The 17,662-nt window shown below is 45.3% G+C and overlaps 1 protein-coding gene across 7 annotated transcripts in view; it reads right to left on the reverse strand.

Annotated features, from left to right (window-relative positions):
- The window catches only part of SV2B (synaptic vesicle glycoprotein 2B), a 229,193-nt gene that overhangs the window by 57,495 nt on the left and 154,036 nt on the right, over positions 1-17,662 (reverse strand). The gene's annotated exons all lie outside the window — the stretch shown is intronic.

The following is a 17,662-nucleotide window of genomic DNA, read 5'->3' on the forward strand; positions in this document are numbered from 1 at the left end:
CTCAGAAGAATCTAGAAGAGAGCAGCCATGAGCTAGCCTTTCTTCAACAGGTGTACCTACTACGTGCTTTGTAATACAATCAGTTACCCTGGTGGTGGTTTAGTCGCTCAGTTGTGTCTGAGTCTTTGTGACTCCATGGACTGTAGCCCGCCAGGCTCCTCTGTCCATGGGATTCTCCAGGCAAGGATACTGGAGTGGTTTGCCATTTCCTCTTCCAGGGGATTTTCCTCACCCAGGAATTGAACCCAGGTCTCCTGCATTGGCAGGCGGATTCTTTACCACTGAGCCACCGGGGAAGCCCCATCAGTTACCTTAAGATACAGGAATATAAATAAATACACTGTTGTAGACACATTTATGGAATTCCAGTGAAACCAGCATCCTCATAGAGGTGGCAGGTCTCTAGAAGAACAAGGATAATTCTTTCCAACTAAAAACTGAATACTTACTATTTATCAATGACTGTTGCTAAGAATATATTGATACATTATTGACTAAACCCAAGAAGGAAGTTTTGGAGAGCGTCTTTCACGCAGTGGAAATCCTGAACACAAATCAGGTAAGTGTCCTTTGCTCAACCTTGACTGTAAATCAGATGAAGAAGATCATTTATCTTTCACGGAAAGGAAGCTTCTCCTGACCCGTGGATGCTTTATTTAGGCAGATGTGTGCTGGGAAGGGCCCATGTATAGCCAAAATCTTCATTAGTGTTTAATCAGCTTGAAGGGAGGGCCCCAAAAGGAGCAAATGAAGTATGCTCTGCTTTATCTTCCCAGTGGCAGATTCCCTTCTTTTATTATTTTATTTTATGAGCTGAAAGAAGATAACTTTGGTGCTGTCAGTGGTTTTCACTAACTAGGATTTCCTTCACTCACATGCCTTTTCACTTTTCACCTCTACACAACTCAAAGCCATGAAATAAGCTATTTCCTTTTTCCTTTCCACATATGACATCAGTCAAGGAAACACACCTATGAGTCTACAGGCATTCATTCAATGCCTGTTATTAGTTAAGTGCTATTTGGTGGTGCTAGTGGTAAAGAACACACCTGTCAATGCAAAAAATTAAGAAACTCTGGTTCGATCCCTGGGTCATGAAGAATCCCCTGGAGGACGGCATGGCAACCCACTCCAGTATTCTTGCCTGGGATATCCCATGGACAGAGGAGCCTGGCGGGCTACAGTCCATGGGGTCACAAAGAGTCGGACATGACTGAAGTGACTGAGCCCATGTTTCCATTACTGGGAACACAGCAGGATACAAACGCATGAAAATCCCTGCCTTCATGGCCCTTACATTCTAATTGGGAAAAGAGATGATGATAAATAAGTGAGTGAAATAAACAGTAAGTGGGTTGCTGAAAGCGATACAAAGAAAAATAACACAGAGGCAGGGACAGGGAGAATCAGAGTGGGAGGTGACATTTCCAAATAAGATGGTTCAGAGATCCCTTGGGGAACTGGGACATTTGGGCAAAGACCTGCAGTGAGTCAGATATGGCGATGTCTAGGGGAAAGTGCTGTACCTATGCTCCTGGGCTCAAGGTTTTTCCTCCACGACTGTTTTACCAGTTTCCCAGCCCACAGCTTAGAAAATACAGTGAGCAATCTCCCACTTTATTAGGTCATTGACATCTGTGTTTGAGAAAATGAGCCAAGACTTGCAAACCCAGTCAGGCCTGGGTCATGCTGTATTGTAATGATGTCTGGTTAGTGTTCCCACTAGACTCTGAGTTTATCTGCCTGATTCAGCCCTGAGCAGCCAAGGGCTTTCAGCATCTGGCTCCTGGCAGACTTAATCTTGCCCAGTTCTTCGCCATTGAGTGTTATGTCTCAATGCCTTACTCACTGATGAGGATGTCTTAAAACCATCTTCTGTGGCCATGACCCGTCTCTATCAAGAATGAACTGGGGGCTTCCCTGGTTGAGAATCCACCATGCAATGCAGGGGACATTTGTTGGAGCTCTGGTCCAGGCAGATCCCACTTGCTTCGGGGCGATTAAGCCTGTGAGCAGGAACTACTGACCTGCCTGCCTAGAGCCTGTGCTCCCCACCAAGAGACGCCACCGCAATGAGAGGCCCTCACACCACAACGAGAGAGTAGCCTTCACTCGCTGCAACCAGACAAAGCCTGTGCACAGCAATAAAGACCCAGCACAGCCAAAAAGAAACAAAATAGAAGTAAATAAGTATTTTAAAAAAGAATGCACTGGGTCCTGTGCCTGGGTCGGGCTGTAGCTTTCCTGTTACTCTCACCAGGTGTGCTAGTCTGCAAGACTGGCTTTCTGCCTGGTGTCCATGCTCGTTTCCTACCAGCATCTGAGGCCCCAACCAATTAGAAAAGTCCCAAACCCTGCCCCTGCCCGACCAGGCCCTCCCCAGGAAGGAACTGGGTTCTGTTTCCTCAGACTCAGACAACCTACCTAACACGACACCCGTGGCCAGAGCCCCACATGTGAGATACCCTGCCCTTCTTCTCCCCCTGGGAGGTCACCACCAGCCCAGTTTTACATTTCCATTTACATTACACCAGCCCATGCTGGAGTTTTACATCATTCCTTATGCTTGGTAATTCAGGCTTCTAGACCAGAGAGGGAGCTATTTTCCCCAGGTAGGTATGTGCAGCTTCCAAGTTTGGTTGGCCTCATTTTAGTACAACTCCCTGCCTAGATGCTGGGGAAGACTGTGGGCAGGAGGAGACGGGGGTGGCAAAGGAGGAGATGGTTGGATGGCATCACCAACTCAAGTGGACATGATGAGTTTGAGCAAACTCGGGGAGGTAGTGAAGGACAGGGGAGCCTGGTGTGCTGCAGCCCACGGGGCTGCAAAGAGGACATGACCAAGCGACTGAACAATAACTGCCTAGAATTTCCAGCATCCCATTCAGCCAACAAATGACTTGTGTTGGTCTCGTGATACCTGGTTAGTAAACACTTGGAATATAGAAAGAGATATTGAAAGGGAGGAAGGGGGTCCAATGGTTAAGAATCTACCTTGCAATGCAGGAGACGCACGTTTGTTCCCTAATCAGGGAACTCAGATCTCACATGTCCCGAGCAACTAAGCCTGTGAGTCGAAACTGGAAGGTCCATGAGCCTCAGTGAAGATCCCACATGCTGCAACTAGGACCAGACACAGTCAAATAAATAAATAGATATTTAGGGGAATAAAGGAAGGGAGGAAAGGGGAAGGGAGGAGGAGGGAATTCCCACTGAAAATACAGCTCCGTGAGCAAAGCAGACCCTACAGTGGCTTTAGGCCACCGAGTTATACAGGAATAGATAATGGGGTAGCAGGTGTATACTTGGACCGGTAATGCTGAAGAAGTTGAAATTGAATGGTTCTATGAAGACCTACAAGACCTTCTAGAACTAACACCCAAAAAAGATTTCCTCTTCCTTATAGAGGCCTGGAATACAAAAGTAGAAAGTCAAGAGCTACCTGGCGTAACAGGCAAATTTGGCCTTGGGGTACAAAACAAAGCAGGTCAAAGGCTCATAGCGTTTTGCCAAGAGAACGCACTGGTCATAGCAAACACCCTCTTCCAACAACACAAGAGAAGACTCTACACATGGACATCACCAGATGGTCAATACCAAAATCAGATTGATTATATTCTTTGCAGCCAAAGATGGAGAAGCTCTATACAGTCAGCAAAAACAAGACCAGGAGCTGACTGTGGCTCAGATCATGAACTCCTTATTGCCAAATTCAGTCTTAGATTAAAGAAAGTAGGGAAAACCACTAGACCATTCAGGTATGACCTAAATCAAATCCCTTATGATCATACAGCGGAAGTGACATAGATTTAAGGGACTAGATCTGATAGACAGTGCCTGACTTCTGCTTTAATGACTACGCCAAAGCCTTTGTGTGGATCACAACAAACTGTGGAAAATTCTTAAAGAGATAGGATTACCAGACCACCTAACCTGCCTCCTGAGAAATCTGTATGCAGGTCAAAAAGCAACAGTTAGAACTGGACATGGGACAACAGACTGGTTCCAAATCGGGAAAGAAGTACGTCAAGGCTATATATTGTCACCCTGCTTATTTAACTTATATGCAGAGTATATCTTGAGAAATGCCAGACTGGATGAAGCACAAGCTGGAATCAAAATTTCCAGGAGAAATATCAATAACCTCAGATACGCAGATGACACTCCCCTTATAGCAGAAAGTACAGAAGATCTAAATAGTCTCTTGATGAAAGTAAAAGAGTAGAGTGAAAAAGTTGGCTTAAAGCTCAACATTCAGAAAAATAAGATCATGGCATCTGGTCCCATCACTTCATGGCAAACAGATGGAGAAACAGTGACAGGCTTTATTGTTTTGGGCTCCAAAATCACTGCAAATGGTGACTGCAGCCATGAAATTAAAAGATGCTTGCTCCTTGGAAGAAAAGCTATGACAAACTTCGACAGCATGTTAAAAAGCAGAGACATTACTTTGCCAACAAATGTCCGTGTAGTCAAAGCTATGGTTTTTCCAGTAGTCATGTACAATTTGAGAGTTGGACTATAAAGAAAGCACTAAAGAATTGATGCTTTTGATCTGTGGTGTTGGAGAAGACTCTTGAGAGTCCCTTGGACAGCAAGGAGATCTAACCAGTCCATCCTAAAGAAAATCAATCCTGAATGTTCATTGGAAGGACTGATGCTGAAGCAGAAGCTCCAATACTTTGGCCACCTGATGTTAAGAACCGACACATTGGAAAAGACCCTGTTGCTGGGAAAGATTGAGGGCAGGAGGAGAAGGGGACAACAGAGGATGAGATGGTTGGATGGCATCGCTGACATGATGGACATGAATTTTAGCAAGCTCTGGGAGCTGGTGATGGACAGGGAAGCCTGGCGTCCATGGGGTCACAAAGAGTCGGACATGACCAAGCGACTGAACTGAACCAATCTGAAGTACTCAACATACTTAAGAAGCCTAATGCATCCTATAACAGCAGCAAAACAGCAAACACGGACTCAGCCCTGGCCACTAGACAGGAGACCCGGGTTTGGTCCCTGGGTCACGAAGACCCCTTCAAGAAGGGAATAGCAACCCACTCCAGCATTCTTGCCTGGAGAATCCATGGACAGAGGAGCCTGGCAGTCTAGTCCATGGGTCACAGAGAGAATGTCCACGTGGAACACCTGGTGAGGAACTGGGGCTGGTAAGGACCGAGGCCAGCTCATAAATGGCACAGAGGGTGTATGTGTGCGGGAGAGAGACCATGCATACACATGTATGATTGCATGCACATGTGCTGTCTACATGCATGTGGTCCTACAAACTTAGGAGAAGGGGAGACAAGAATCAGACGAATGGTCAGGACATTTGGTAAGAACCCATCCATATACCCTTGAAGAAGAAACTGGCAACCCACTCCAGTGTTCTTGCCTAGAGAAATCTGTGGACAGAGGAGCCTGGCGGGCTGCTGTCCATAGGGTTGCACAGAGTCGGACACGACTGAAGTGACTTACCATACATGCACACACCCCATACCCTGGCCCCACCCCAGAGAAAAACACCAGAGTCCAAAAGAAGTTCCATTTTTCTCTTACTTCAATAAAGCTATCTTTAGCACTTCTCCAATTTCTCTGTGCACACAAATCACACAGGGATCTTCTTAATATCAGATTCTGATTCGCAGTTCAATAGGTCTGAGTTGGGGCTTGAGATTTTGCCTTTCTAGCAAGACTGGTGCTGCAGTCCATGGATTACACTCTGAGTAGTGAAAGGCTAGTGTACACCCACCCTCAGGGAAACACAGGGAAGGGTAGTGATGAGAATCCTGGTCTCCGGAACCCAAAGATCTGGTTCACTGGTTGCACAATTTGAGAGACATCCTCTCACCCTCCAAGGGCCTGACCACCACATCTGCAAACTGATTACTGAAGTAGCTAACCTCCAGGCTGGGCTTCCCAGGTGGCTCCATGGTAAAGAACCTCCTGTCAGTGTGCGAGACGCAGGAGACACGGGTTCGACCCCTGGGTCAGGAAGATCCCCTGGAAAAGTAAAAGGCAGCCCACTCCAGTATTCTTGCCTGGGAAAACCCATGGACAGAGGAGCCTGGTGGGCTACAGTCCACAGGATTCCTAAGAGTCAGCTGAGCATGCAACCTCCAAGCTGCCTTCCCATTTGTTTGTAAAAAATATGAAACGAGGAAGATGAAATTCTGTGGATTTCTCAGGAAGAAGATTGTCAGATTATAAAAACAAACCCAAAGTAAAGAATAAGATCCCACTGTATGGCTATACCACTGTTGGTCTATCCACTCACCTACTGAAGGAGATCTTTGTTGCTTCCAAGTATGGGCAACTATGAATAAAGTTGCTATAAGCCTCGGTGGGTGGGTTTTTGCATGGATGTACATTTTCAAATGATTTGGGTAAAGCCAAATGACTTTTGAATTCCCTTAACTTTTCTATGATGTTTTGTTTTAGATATGTCTTTTATAAGCATCCTATAACTGGAATTTTTAAAAGCTAGTTTGTTTTGGGACTTCCCTGGCGGTCTGGAGGTTAAGACCCTGTGCTTCCAATGCAGGGGGTGTGGGTTTCATCCCTGGCCAGGGAACTAACATTCCTCTGTGCTACATAGAGGGACCAAAAATCTTTTTAAAAATAAAGAATAATTTTTAAAAAGGCAGTTTTGTGGAAAGGTAGACAATGAAGCAAATATAGTAAAATATTAATTGTAGAATCTAAGTAGTAGGTATATAAGTGTATATGGTAAAATTATTTGTATCTTTCTGTATGTTTGAGATTTTTCATAATAAATGTTGGGGGAATAGTGAAAAAGGAAAAACCGAAAAACCAAACATGAATGGATGATTAAACGTTTGTGATTGTCACCCAGCACAGATGGGTCAGATGTGGCCCTAAGTTGCTTCTGGGCCACCAGTTTGCAATCCCAGCAATAAACACTGTGCCAGGTATTGAGCTATTCCCTCTCAGCTCCAAAGGCAGCCTTCCAGCACCTATTGTCCGCAAACGACATGTGTTTTGCCTGCCAGTAGGAGGCACTAGAGGGCGGCTTACAGGCTGGTGAAGGGGCAGGGACCTATGCTTTCTGTTCCTGCAAGTTTCACCTGCCAACACTCTTTCACGCTGGCTGCAGCAGTTCCCTTCCGCCGCAGCAGCAGCAGAATCCAATAAACAGAACCACTGGGGGAGAACGGACACGTGTATGTGAATGGCTGGGCTTCCCAGATGGCGCAGCGCTATAGAATCTACCTGCCATGCCCGAATTGCAGGTTCGATCCCTGGGTCGGGAAGATCCGCTTGAGAAGGGCATGGCAACCTTGGCAACCCACTCCAGCATCCTTGCCTGGGAAACCCCACGGACAGAGGAGCCTGGTGGGCTACAGTCCATGGGCTCGCAAAGAGTCGGACACGACTGAGCGACTAAACTAAGGAACTAAACAACTTGTAAGACTGAGTCCCTTTGCTGTCCAAATGAAACTATCACAGCATTGTTAATCGGTTAGACTTCAAGACAAAATAAAAAGTTTAAAATGTGCCAATAAAATTAATTATTATATTTATTATTAATTTATTAAAAGCAGAACCAACCACATCCTGCCTCCCCTCCCCTCACACAGCACCAGCCAGCCAGGACCCCTCTCCAGAGATCTGAGCTGTAACCCTATGGGACTGCTTTCTCTCACTTTCTAAGTTATCATAATTCCAATTTATTCTTTCTTGCCGTCCCTATCTCAGTATACATTCTATAAACATTTCACTTATAGTTACCTAATTAATAAGTTTTTTTACATTAAATTCTGTCTGTTCCAATAACTGGCATAATTTCTGTCTCCTGAGTACACCCTGATGGATGCAGACACATAGGCAAACTGATGAATCTTAGAAATTAGACATTGAGTTCAATGCCTATGCTGTACCGGGTGAGGAAGCTGAGTGCCAGAGAAGGCCAGGGATTCGCGGAGGCTCTCTGCTGGCCCTGCATACACTCTGGTCTCCTGGACCCGAGCCCCGTACTTTTGCTACTAAACCTCACTGTTTAAGGCAAAGCAGGAACTCAAAAGAACAAGAAGAGCTTCTCAGAATGCTGTTGCACAGAATCAGGATATGTGGCTTCCAAATGTGCCACTTTGATACAAGGATTGTTTCGAGCAGAAGACAGTTGAGAAAGAGCAGATTCAAAAAAAAATAAAAAGCTCCCTGTTGTCCGCTGTTGCTTAGTCTCTTCCAGCGTGTCCAACTCTGCGACCCAAGGACTGTAGCCCGCCAGGCTCTTCTGTCCATGGGGTGCTCCAGGCAAGAATACTGGAATGGGTTGCTAAGCCCTCCTCCAAGGGATCTTCCCAACCCAGGGATCGAATCTGGGTCTCCAGAACTGCAGGCAGCTTCTTTACCTCTGAGCCGCTAGGGAAGCCCCTGACCTCCCCTACATTTGCCTAAAAGCAGGCTTAGAGTCTAAATCATCGGAGACTCTTATCAACCCAAAGGCAAGACAAAGAGGAATCTACATAAGAAATATCACTTAAAACAACTCTGTATTATTAATGGTTTGCTCCATATGTTCACCTTCCCACAGTTTACCACACTTGGAAGCCTAAGACCCTTTTTCTTTGTCTTGTCCCTTCTTTACAATGTATTGTTCTCTGTGAAGATGCTATCTAAACCCCAATTGTAACCATCCCTAGAGGTATTCACAAGTATGTGCATTGTGCATGGTAATGAAGTCTGTTTGTATTTCTCTTGCTAATCTGTCCTTTGTTGGTTTAATTCAAGGGCCCCCTGCCACCAAACCTAGGAAAGTAGAGAGAAGTTTTTCCTCCCTTGCGCTGTCTTAGGAGGCCATGAAAAGGAAGAAAGGAAAAAGATGAGCTTATCCAAGAAGAAGAAAAATAGAAAATTCACAATGCCTCTGAAATGGCTCAGCTATTAAAGTCTTAAAAATCTGTCTTCCTCAGAAGAAGCTAAGACAATAAATCTGGAAAATTAGAGTGCATAGGAGTTTTCAAAAATTACTTTAGCATGAAGCTGATAAGGGACTAGTTAGCTGTTAAGAAGAAGTCTACCCTCCTTCAACAAGCTCACCGGCATTTTAAGGCAATGTCACCCCTAATAACACTGAGTTTTTGAGATCATTAAAAACCATGATTGCAAAGACTTCCCTGGTGGTCCAGGGGCTAAGACTCCGTGATTCCAGAGCAGCAGGTCTGGGTTTGATCCCTGGTCTGGGTACTAGATCCCAGGTGCTCCAACTAAAGAACCTACATGCCACAGCCAAATAAATAAATATTAAAACAAACACACAAACAACGATTGCTACTTTCAGAGTAGGGGAGGATGGAAGTGAAAGGAGAGGGATGGGGTGAGTAAGAAGGGCTTTCAACTGGCAAGTAAAATGAAATAGGCTTCCTTGGAAGAGGGAGGAGCCCATGCTGATAAGTTCCCATAAAAGGAAGAGCACAGTCTTCAGGCGTGACACTTAAGCTGGTCATGTCATAGTCCTGGCTTCATGGATGACCAGCAGCATAATCATAGACACTGCACTCAGCTTCTCTGACCACCGCTCCTTCTTTGTAAAATTCAGATACAGAGTTATCTTGCAGAGTTACTAGGATTTTGTAAGACAGTGGGTTGCAAGTATGTAGCAGGATGTCTGACTCAAAAGTGATGCATTACCTATAAATACCAGCTAAATCTATCTGGTCTATTGTGTCATTTAAAGCTTGTGTTTCCTTGATTTCTTTTCTGTCTGGATGACATGGGGTGGGGGGGGGGGTGAATTGGAAGAGTAACATTGACATATATACGCTCTCATATGTAAAATAGCTAGCTAGTGGGAACCTGCTATAAAGCACAGGAAGCTCTGTGTTCTGTGATGACCTAGAGGTGTGGGGTGAGAGGTAGGTGGTGGGAGGGAGGTCCAAGAGGAAGGGATATATATAGACTCATACCTATAGCCGATTCACTTCACTGTACAGCAGAGACTAATAAAACATTGTAAAGCAATTATACTCCCTCCTCAAAACTATTCAAACACAAACTTAAAAAAATAAGCATAACTGATCAAAGTTGCTATTGTTCCTATGAGCAGCGCAGCTTAGAATGGGGCTGGAAACTGAGAAAGCCATGAGAAAAATGACAATCGGTTGGTGATATTTTAAAATCAAACCAACCATATATTAGAATTTGCAGAAAGGATCAAGACAAGCAGAGGAAACTTATTTATAGTAGCATGCCCTTTAAGTGCACCTCCCCGTCTCCTTACGTGGAAAGGAAGCCAGATTCCAATAAAAAGATTTTTAGGACAAAAGTTTTTTCAAGTTTATTCTAACAAGACTTTGGCAGGGAACTTCTCCTCTGCCCCAATTCTTTTTCTAAAGTTCCCAGATAAAATATCATCTTCTAAGAGAGGCAAGCCTGATCTTCCAAACTGGGACTCATCAAACTTTCTCTCTAAAGGGTCAAAGAATAGATATTTTCCTTGCAAATAATTTACTTTGCAGATGTCTTGTGGTCTCTGTGACATACTCTTCTTCTTTTCTTTCTTTATAATCCTTTAAAAATGTAAAAACAAAAATACAAGTCCCCTGCGTTCAAATAAGTACCACTCCATGAGCATGTTCATAAATCCAACTTGTTCACAAGTTCAACAGAGTTAGTCTAGGTACCAACTAACACAATCAGCTATATAAAATGGTGTTGTAATAGGTTTATAATGCTTCTCACACAAATAACACATAAGAAACAAATGCAAAGATAAAGAAAGCATTTGCAATCTTACAGTATATTACCTTTAAAAGTACAGAAGTACAGAACAACAGCGGCACTCGGGGGCTGGCATCGACTGAACAGGCCAGAAGAGTTAGTGATGGAGGAGGGAGAGGAGGTGGGAGATGGTAGAGCTGAACGGTCTTCAGCAGCAGGAGACAGTGACAGTAAGTGACAGTGTCACTCATGCCTGATGTTGATGGAAAGCACATTCACATCTCTGAAAGTTCACAATTTGAAGGGTCATATGTAGGGGACTGAGCGTAGCCCACAAGTCACAGTTTGCTGGCTCTTGTCCTGTTCCAAAGGGAATTCTGTCATCTCTGCTGGTCCTTCAGCATCCTACTACCATTCCTTTATATAACATATATCTATTTGCTCTGATGTATTTATTGGTTCAATATTTGTCTCTAGAGATGCTCTTCACACAGACAGAATATACCCTCAGCCCCAGAGGCAGCAGGTTGAGGAAATAAACAATCAGATTGTGCTGACTTAAATGTGATGGGAAAGAAGAGTCCCCTGCAGAATAAGCTTCTTTATTTAGCAATTAACCAAGAACAGCAAAGGCATTTCTAATATTTTTTTTGCTTGAATGCATTGAAATTAAATGCATTAATATCCAAGGAAAATTCTGAGCTCCCTTTTTCTGCAACCACTCCAATATTTATTTGACTGCATGTATATGCTTTGAAGGAATAAAAATCAGCCTCTCCAAACAGAACCATTGCTCTTCCATTTTATTATTCAACCAAACATACTTTCCTGAAAGGTAATGTCCTCTTGGACGAGGGTATGGAAGTCACAGTGGTGACTGTGATGAAGGTTGGATATATAAAGGAATTCCCCAGGAGAAGTCACACTTTGGTACTAAGGCATGGAAGAACATCAAGATATCTGTGTGCACACCCTTATTAAACCAGATGCCTTGGGTAAGTTGGCCAAGTGTTTTGTTTGTATGGCATCTGAATGCTTGGAAAGTTCTGGGATGAGTAAATGCTTTCTCTTGAGTCTAAATGCTTAGCACAAAACAAGTTTGGCTTTAACAGTTGGTATAGTGGGACCAACCAGGCAGGCGGTGTAGTGGCCTCTTTTCCTACTTTGTGTGGGTGTTCTCAGTCATGTCTCACTCTTTGGGACCCCATGGACTGCAACCCACCAGGCTCCTTCAGTCCAGAGAATTTTCCAGGCAAGAATACTGGAGTATAGGTTCCATTTCCTCCTCCAGGGGATCTTCCTGACCCAGGGATCGAACCCGCATCTCTTATGTCTGCTGAATTGGCAGGCGGGTTCTTCACCACTAGTGCCACCTGGGAAGCCCCTAGTACTTTATGTGTCGGATAAACGCAAGTGAATGAATCTTTGGAAGTAGGTTAACTTTCCCTACTGAAGGGAAGTAGGTGAACAGTCTACTGAAAATTGGAACTGTCCAAAAGGTCACCCAGACATCTGGAAACAATGCTTTTCTCTAGTTGCAGGGAGCTGAAGGCCTAGGGGTTACTGTCTAGTTGCGGTGTGCAGGCGTCTCCCTGTGATGGCTTCTCCTGTTGCAGAGCACAGCCTCTGGAGGCAGGGGGCACAGGCCTCAATAGTGTGGTGCACAGGCCCAGCTGCCCCACAGCACATGGGGATCTGTCTGGACCAGGAATCAAACCGACGTCCCCTGCACTGGCAGGCAGACCTTTAACCACTGGGCCACAGGGGAAGTCCCACAATTATTATAATATGTAAGTAAATCGTTCCAACATCTGATGGAAGAAATCCAGGTTTATAGTTGGGTGATTCATCAAATGATGAATTGTGTGCCCCAAATGATGGAGTGTGCTTAGCCACTTAGTCATGTCCGACTCTCTGTGAGCCCATGGACTGTAGCCCACTAGGCTGCTCTGTCCATGGGAATTCTCCCAGGCGAGAATACTGGAGTGGGTTGCCATGCCCTCCTCCAGGGATCTTCTAAACCAGGGGTCAAACCCAGGTCTCCCACATTGCAGGCAGATTCTTTACTGTCTGAGACACCGGGGAAGCCCACTAATGGAATAGTCCATGAAAAAAGATGCATCAATATTATACAAGGACACCAGGGTTGGAGGCATGTGTCACTCTGCCTAAGGATGCAAAGCAATCACTCATACTTGGTCCTTCAGCTGTAGAGAAGTCACAATCCCATGGAAGAGCAGAATCATCCATCTTGGAAGGTCTAGGATCAGGATGTGGCCAACAGACCCAGGGGTAGAGTCTGCAGGTGGATTGGAGAGTTAGAGGGACAGGGATATTTGTTACAGTAGCTTAGAATAAGGATAAGGCCTTTTTAATATATATTTTAATAGTGAGTCACAATCTTTTGGGGGGTCTTGTTGGGTCTTCGTTGCTATGCAGGCTTTTCGCTAGCTGTGGCGAGTGGAGGCTACTCCCTAGTTGTGGTGTGCAGACTTCTCATTACAGCGGCTTCTTTTGTTGTGGAACACGGGCTCTAGGGCACGCAGGCTTCGGGAGTTGTGGCTTCCAGGCTCTAGAGCACAGGCTCAATAGTTACTCCGTGGCATGTGGGATCTTCCCGGATCAGGAATTAAATCCATGTCTCCTGCATTGGCAGGTGGATTCTTTACCACTGGGCCACTGGGGAAGCACAAAGATAAGGTCTAAACCCAGGAAGAGGCTCTTCCTCCAGCAATACTTATGGGAAATTAAAGACCCTGCTAGGGAGCCCAGAGACTCCATCACCCTAGGTGGTGATGCAAAACCAAGCTCAAGCCACAAGGCAATATTCTGAGCCAAGCAGTGGGCCTGTAAGGATACCCAGGCCCCAGATCCCTAGCCATGCCTTTGATGAGTAGAAGACAGGTCTACAGTCATGGTGGAAGCAATGGTAACAGAAAACATTCAGGACACTAGTGAGGTTTCTGCCGGGGGCTCACACTAGCCCTGGGGCAAAGGGGTACCTGGAGTGTCCCTTAATCATCTCTCAGGCTGCTAGCAAGAGGCTTTAAGAAATATTCCTTGAGGAAGCTGTGAGAATCCTAACATTGCCTTGCTCACATCCCCCGACACTAGAGCCATCTTAGAAAAGCAGAGATTTCCATTTGTACTTCTCAGTGCAGGTGTGAAGTGTCATCTGGGCTAAAGCTAGTGGAGGTGTGACACCTCGCATAGCTCTCCTGGGGACCATGAGCATCTCAGCTGTGATCATGGCCCAATGAGACTCAGCAGCCCCTCCTCCACTCCACTACAGCCCAGTTGTGGCTGCCACTGTGTTCATTTCCAGAGGGTGTACCTGATGAACAATGGACCTGGTGACACCTAGGGCCAGTCCAGGAGAATCACAGTAGGCCTAATTAACTGTAGAGTATTTTGGCTCAGTGGTAAAGAATCTGCCTGCCAATGCAGGAGAAGCAGGAGACTCAGGTTCGATCCCAGGGCTGGGAAGATCCCCTGGAGGAGGAAATGGCAACCTATACTCCAGTATTCTTGTCTGGAGAATCCCATGGACAGAGGAGCCTGGCAGGATACCACCCATGGGGTTTCAAAGAGTTGGACACCACTGAGTGACTGAGCACATGGCTGAGAATTGGAAGCTGAGACAGGAATAGCTGACATAAAATCAAGAAAAGAAACCACCACCTTCATGACGAAACTTGCTCAACCCCATTATCTACATGTCAGTGAGTATGGGAAGAGGGCATAGAGATTAAACAAGCCCAGTCCAGTCCTCTGCTTCAGAAACACTCACAATATAGCTGAAATAAATAGCTGGACACAAGTTAAGTGGTAGAACAGGGCAGGGGCCAGAGAAAGGCCAGAGCAAGAACTCTGGCAAGGTGATGGCAGGAAAGAAGGTAGGAGGCAAACTTGGCTGCCCTTAAGCAGACGGTTGGAGTGATGGAAGATGGTTGGAGGGGGAACAGCAGGACTGAGCATCACACAAAAGAATCAGAAGGTGATGAGGCTGGTTATTGGCAGAGGTCAAACTCACGACCTTCCAAAACCTGGATGTCTTTTTGATACAATGACTCTGAACAAGCCACCTTGTCGTCAAAGAACATTAGCTTCTATATTAGCACAGAGTTGATTTACAACCGGGACTGGAAAAGATCTGTCTTTCTGTCTGGGACACCTAGAGGTCTGGCTCTGACTCATGGCCAAGATAAGGGCAATGAGATTTATGATGTGCTGTTTAAAGTCTGAAACTCCCGTGGCGATCCCTACAGCCGGTTTGTTTCCTCATGGTCTCAGTTGCATAACTGGTTACTCAGAATGGCTGGAGCAAAAGCCAGAGGGATGAGAAAATCCCTCTGAGAACTTCTGGCTTGAGGTCTTCCCAAAGGGAAGCTTTCTCGCACAGATCTTGGTGGTTTTAGCTGGAGACAAGTTCATATAAGAATAGGACCCTAGTGACTATGCCTGTATATCTTTTGAACGTCCAGTGTTTGCCTACTCTCTCTTCCTCACTTTAAATAAGAGCTTATGTGACTATGAGCTTCCCAGGAGGCGCTAATGATAAAGAACCCACCTGTCGATGCAGGAGACATGAGACACTGGTTTGATCCCTGGGTCAGGAATATGCCCTGGAGGAGGGCATAGCAACCCATTCCCAGGATTCTTGCCTGGGGAATCCCATGGACAGAGGAGACTGGTGGGCTACACTGCATGGGGTCACAAAAAGTCAGATGTGACTGAGCAAGTGAACTGAACTGAGCTAACCAAACAACTATTTTCACCCACTGTTTGAGAATCCTGTGACAGAGATCTGGGCAGGTTTTAATATTAGTATGTTAGGACAGTGAGTATTCACACTTTTGTTGAAATAAAATGCATCTCATGGATCAGACCTCTTAATTTTTTTATTCTTATGACAATTACTCTTTTCTCTTTACCTTTGGTGGCTCAGAGGGTAAAGAATCTGCCTGCAATACCTGCAATGCAAGAGACCTGGGTTTGATCCCTGGGTTGGGAAGATCCCCTGGAGGAGGAAATGGCAACCCACTCCAGTATTCTTGCTGGGAAATCCCATGGACAGAGGAGCCTGGAGGGCTACAGTCCATGGGGCTGCAAAGATTCGGACACTACTGAGCAACTTAGCACACACACACAAGTGATGCCTATGCTCTTTCCCATCTGAGTCTTCACACTGCTTGTTTCTTTGTCTGGCATGTTCAGATCTTTGCATGGCTGGCTCCTTCCCATAGTTCAGGCCAAAGCTTCCCCGGCCACCCATCCACACGGGTCTCTCCCTCCAATAGATGGACTCACAAAGGCCAGTTAGAAGGCCATTATAAACTCAAAGTGAGTGACATTGACCACTTGGGGCAGGGTGATCGGTGGCAGTGGAAGCAGGAAAAAGTGGCTGGATTCTGGATGTATTTTAAAGGTAGGGTCAAGAAACTTCCCTGGTGGTCCAGTGGTTAAGAATTTGCCTTGCAATGTAGGAGATGTGAGTTCAATCCCCGTTCAGGGGACTAAGACCCCACATGCCACAATTAGAGAATCTGTGAACTACAACAAAAGATCTCACATACTGTAGCTAAAATTCAACTAAGCTAATACATAAATAAATATTTTAAATTTTTAAAATAAAGTCAAGAGAATGGATGACATATGAAGCAGAGATTAGGCAAATTCAGTTCAGTTCAGTCACTCTGGCACATATGACTCTTTGCCACCCCATGGACTGCAGCATGCCAGACTTCCCTGTCCATCACCAGCTCCCAAAGCTTGCTCAAACTCATGTCCATCAAGTTGGTGGTGCCATCCAACCATCTCATCCTCTGTTGTCCCCTTCTCCTCCTGCCTTCAATCTTTCCCAGCATCAGGGTCTTTTCCAATGAGTCAGCTCTTCACACCAGGTAGCCAAAGTATTGAAGCTTCAGTATCAGTCCTTCCAACGAACATTCAGGACTGATTTTCTTTAGGATGGACTGATTGGATCTCCTTACAGTCCGAGGGACTCTCAAGAGTCTTCTCCAACACCCCAATTCAAAAGCATCAATTCTTTGGTGCTCAGCTTTCTTTATGGTCCAATTCTCACATCCATACATGACCACTGGAAAAACCATAGCTTTCACTAGATGAACCTTTGTCAGCAAACTGATGTCTCTGCTTTTTAATATGCTGTCTAATTTGGTCATAGCTTTTCTTCCAAAGAGCAAGCATCGTTTAATTTTATGACTGCAGTCACCATCTGCAGTGATTTTTGGAGCCCAAGAAAGTAAAGTTTGTCACTGTTTCCATTGTTTCCCCATCTATTTGCCATGAAGGGATGAGACCAGATGCCATGGTCTTCATTTTTTGAATGTTGAGTTTTAAGCCAACTTTTTCACTCTCCTTTTTCACTTTTATCAAGAGGCTCTTTCGTTCCTCTTTGCTTTCTGTCATAAGGGTGGTGTCATCTGCTTATCTGAGGTTACTGATATTTTCCCTGGCAATCTTGATTCCAGCTTGTGATTCATCCAGCCCAGCATTTCAGATCTCCAAAAGAGTGGGGAGAGAGGACCTTCTCTGGCTGAGTATTGATATGTTCCAGTGTTAAAGGGTCAGGAGGATGAAGAGAAACCAGCAGTGGAGAATGAGAAGGAGTGGCCAGGGGAACAGCAGGAAAACTGGAGGCAGGGATGGCCTAGATGTCCAACAAAGAAAGTGTACCAGGGAGGCAGGAGAGATCACTTCTTATAGTGGCTACCAGCAGGTCAGGAACGCGGAGGACTGAGATTGGACCACATAGGGGTGATCTAGACAAGAACAGTCTTCTGAAGCATTGGGGACTAACTTCTGCTCAAAGTCAAGTGAGAATGGGAAGTGAGGACTTGGATTTAGTGGGTTTTACTAAAAATGGAAGAGATGTGTGTGGAGTCAGAATTAGAGAAAGAGTAACATGTTTGTGCACTGATGGGAATGACTCCAGATAGAAAAATCAGTGATGGGAAGG

This window comes from Odocoileus virginianus, chromosome 16 (genome assembly GCF_023699985.2).
Source record: "Odocoileus virginianus isolate 20LAN1187 ecotype Illinois chromosome 16, Ovbor_1.2, whole genome shotgun sequence".
Taxonomy (NCBI): domain Eukaryota; kingdom Metazoa; phylum Chordata; class Mammalia; order Artiodactyla; family Cervidae; genus Odocoileus; species Odocoileus virginianus.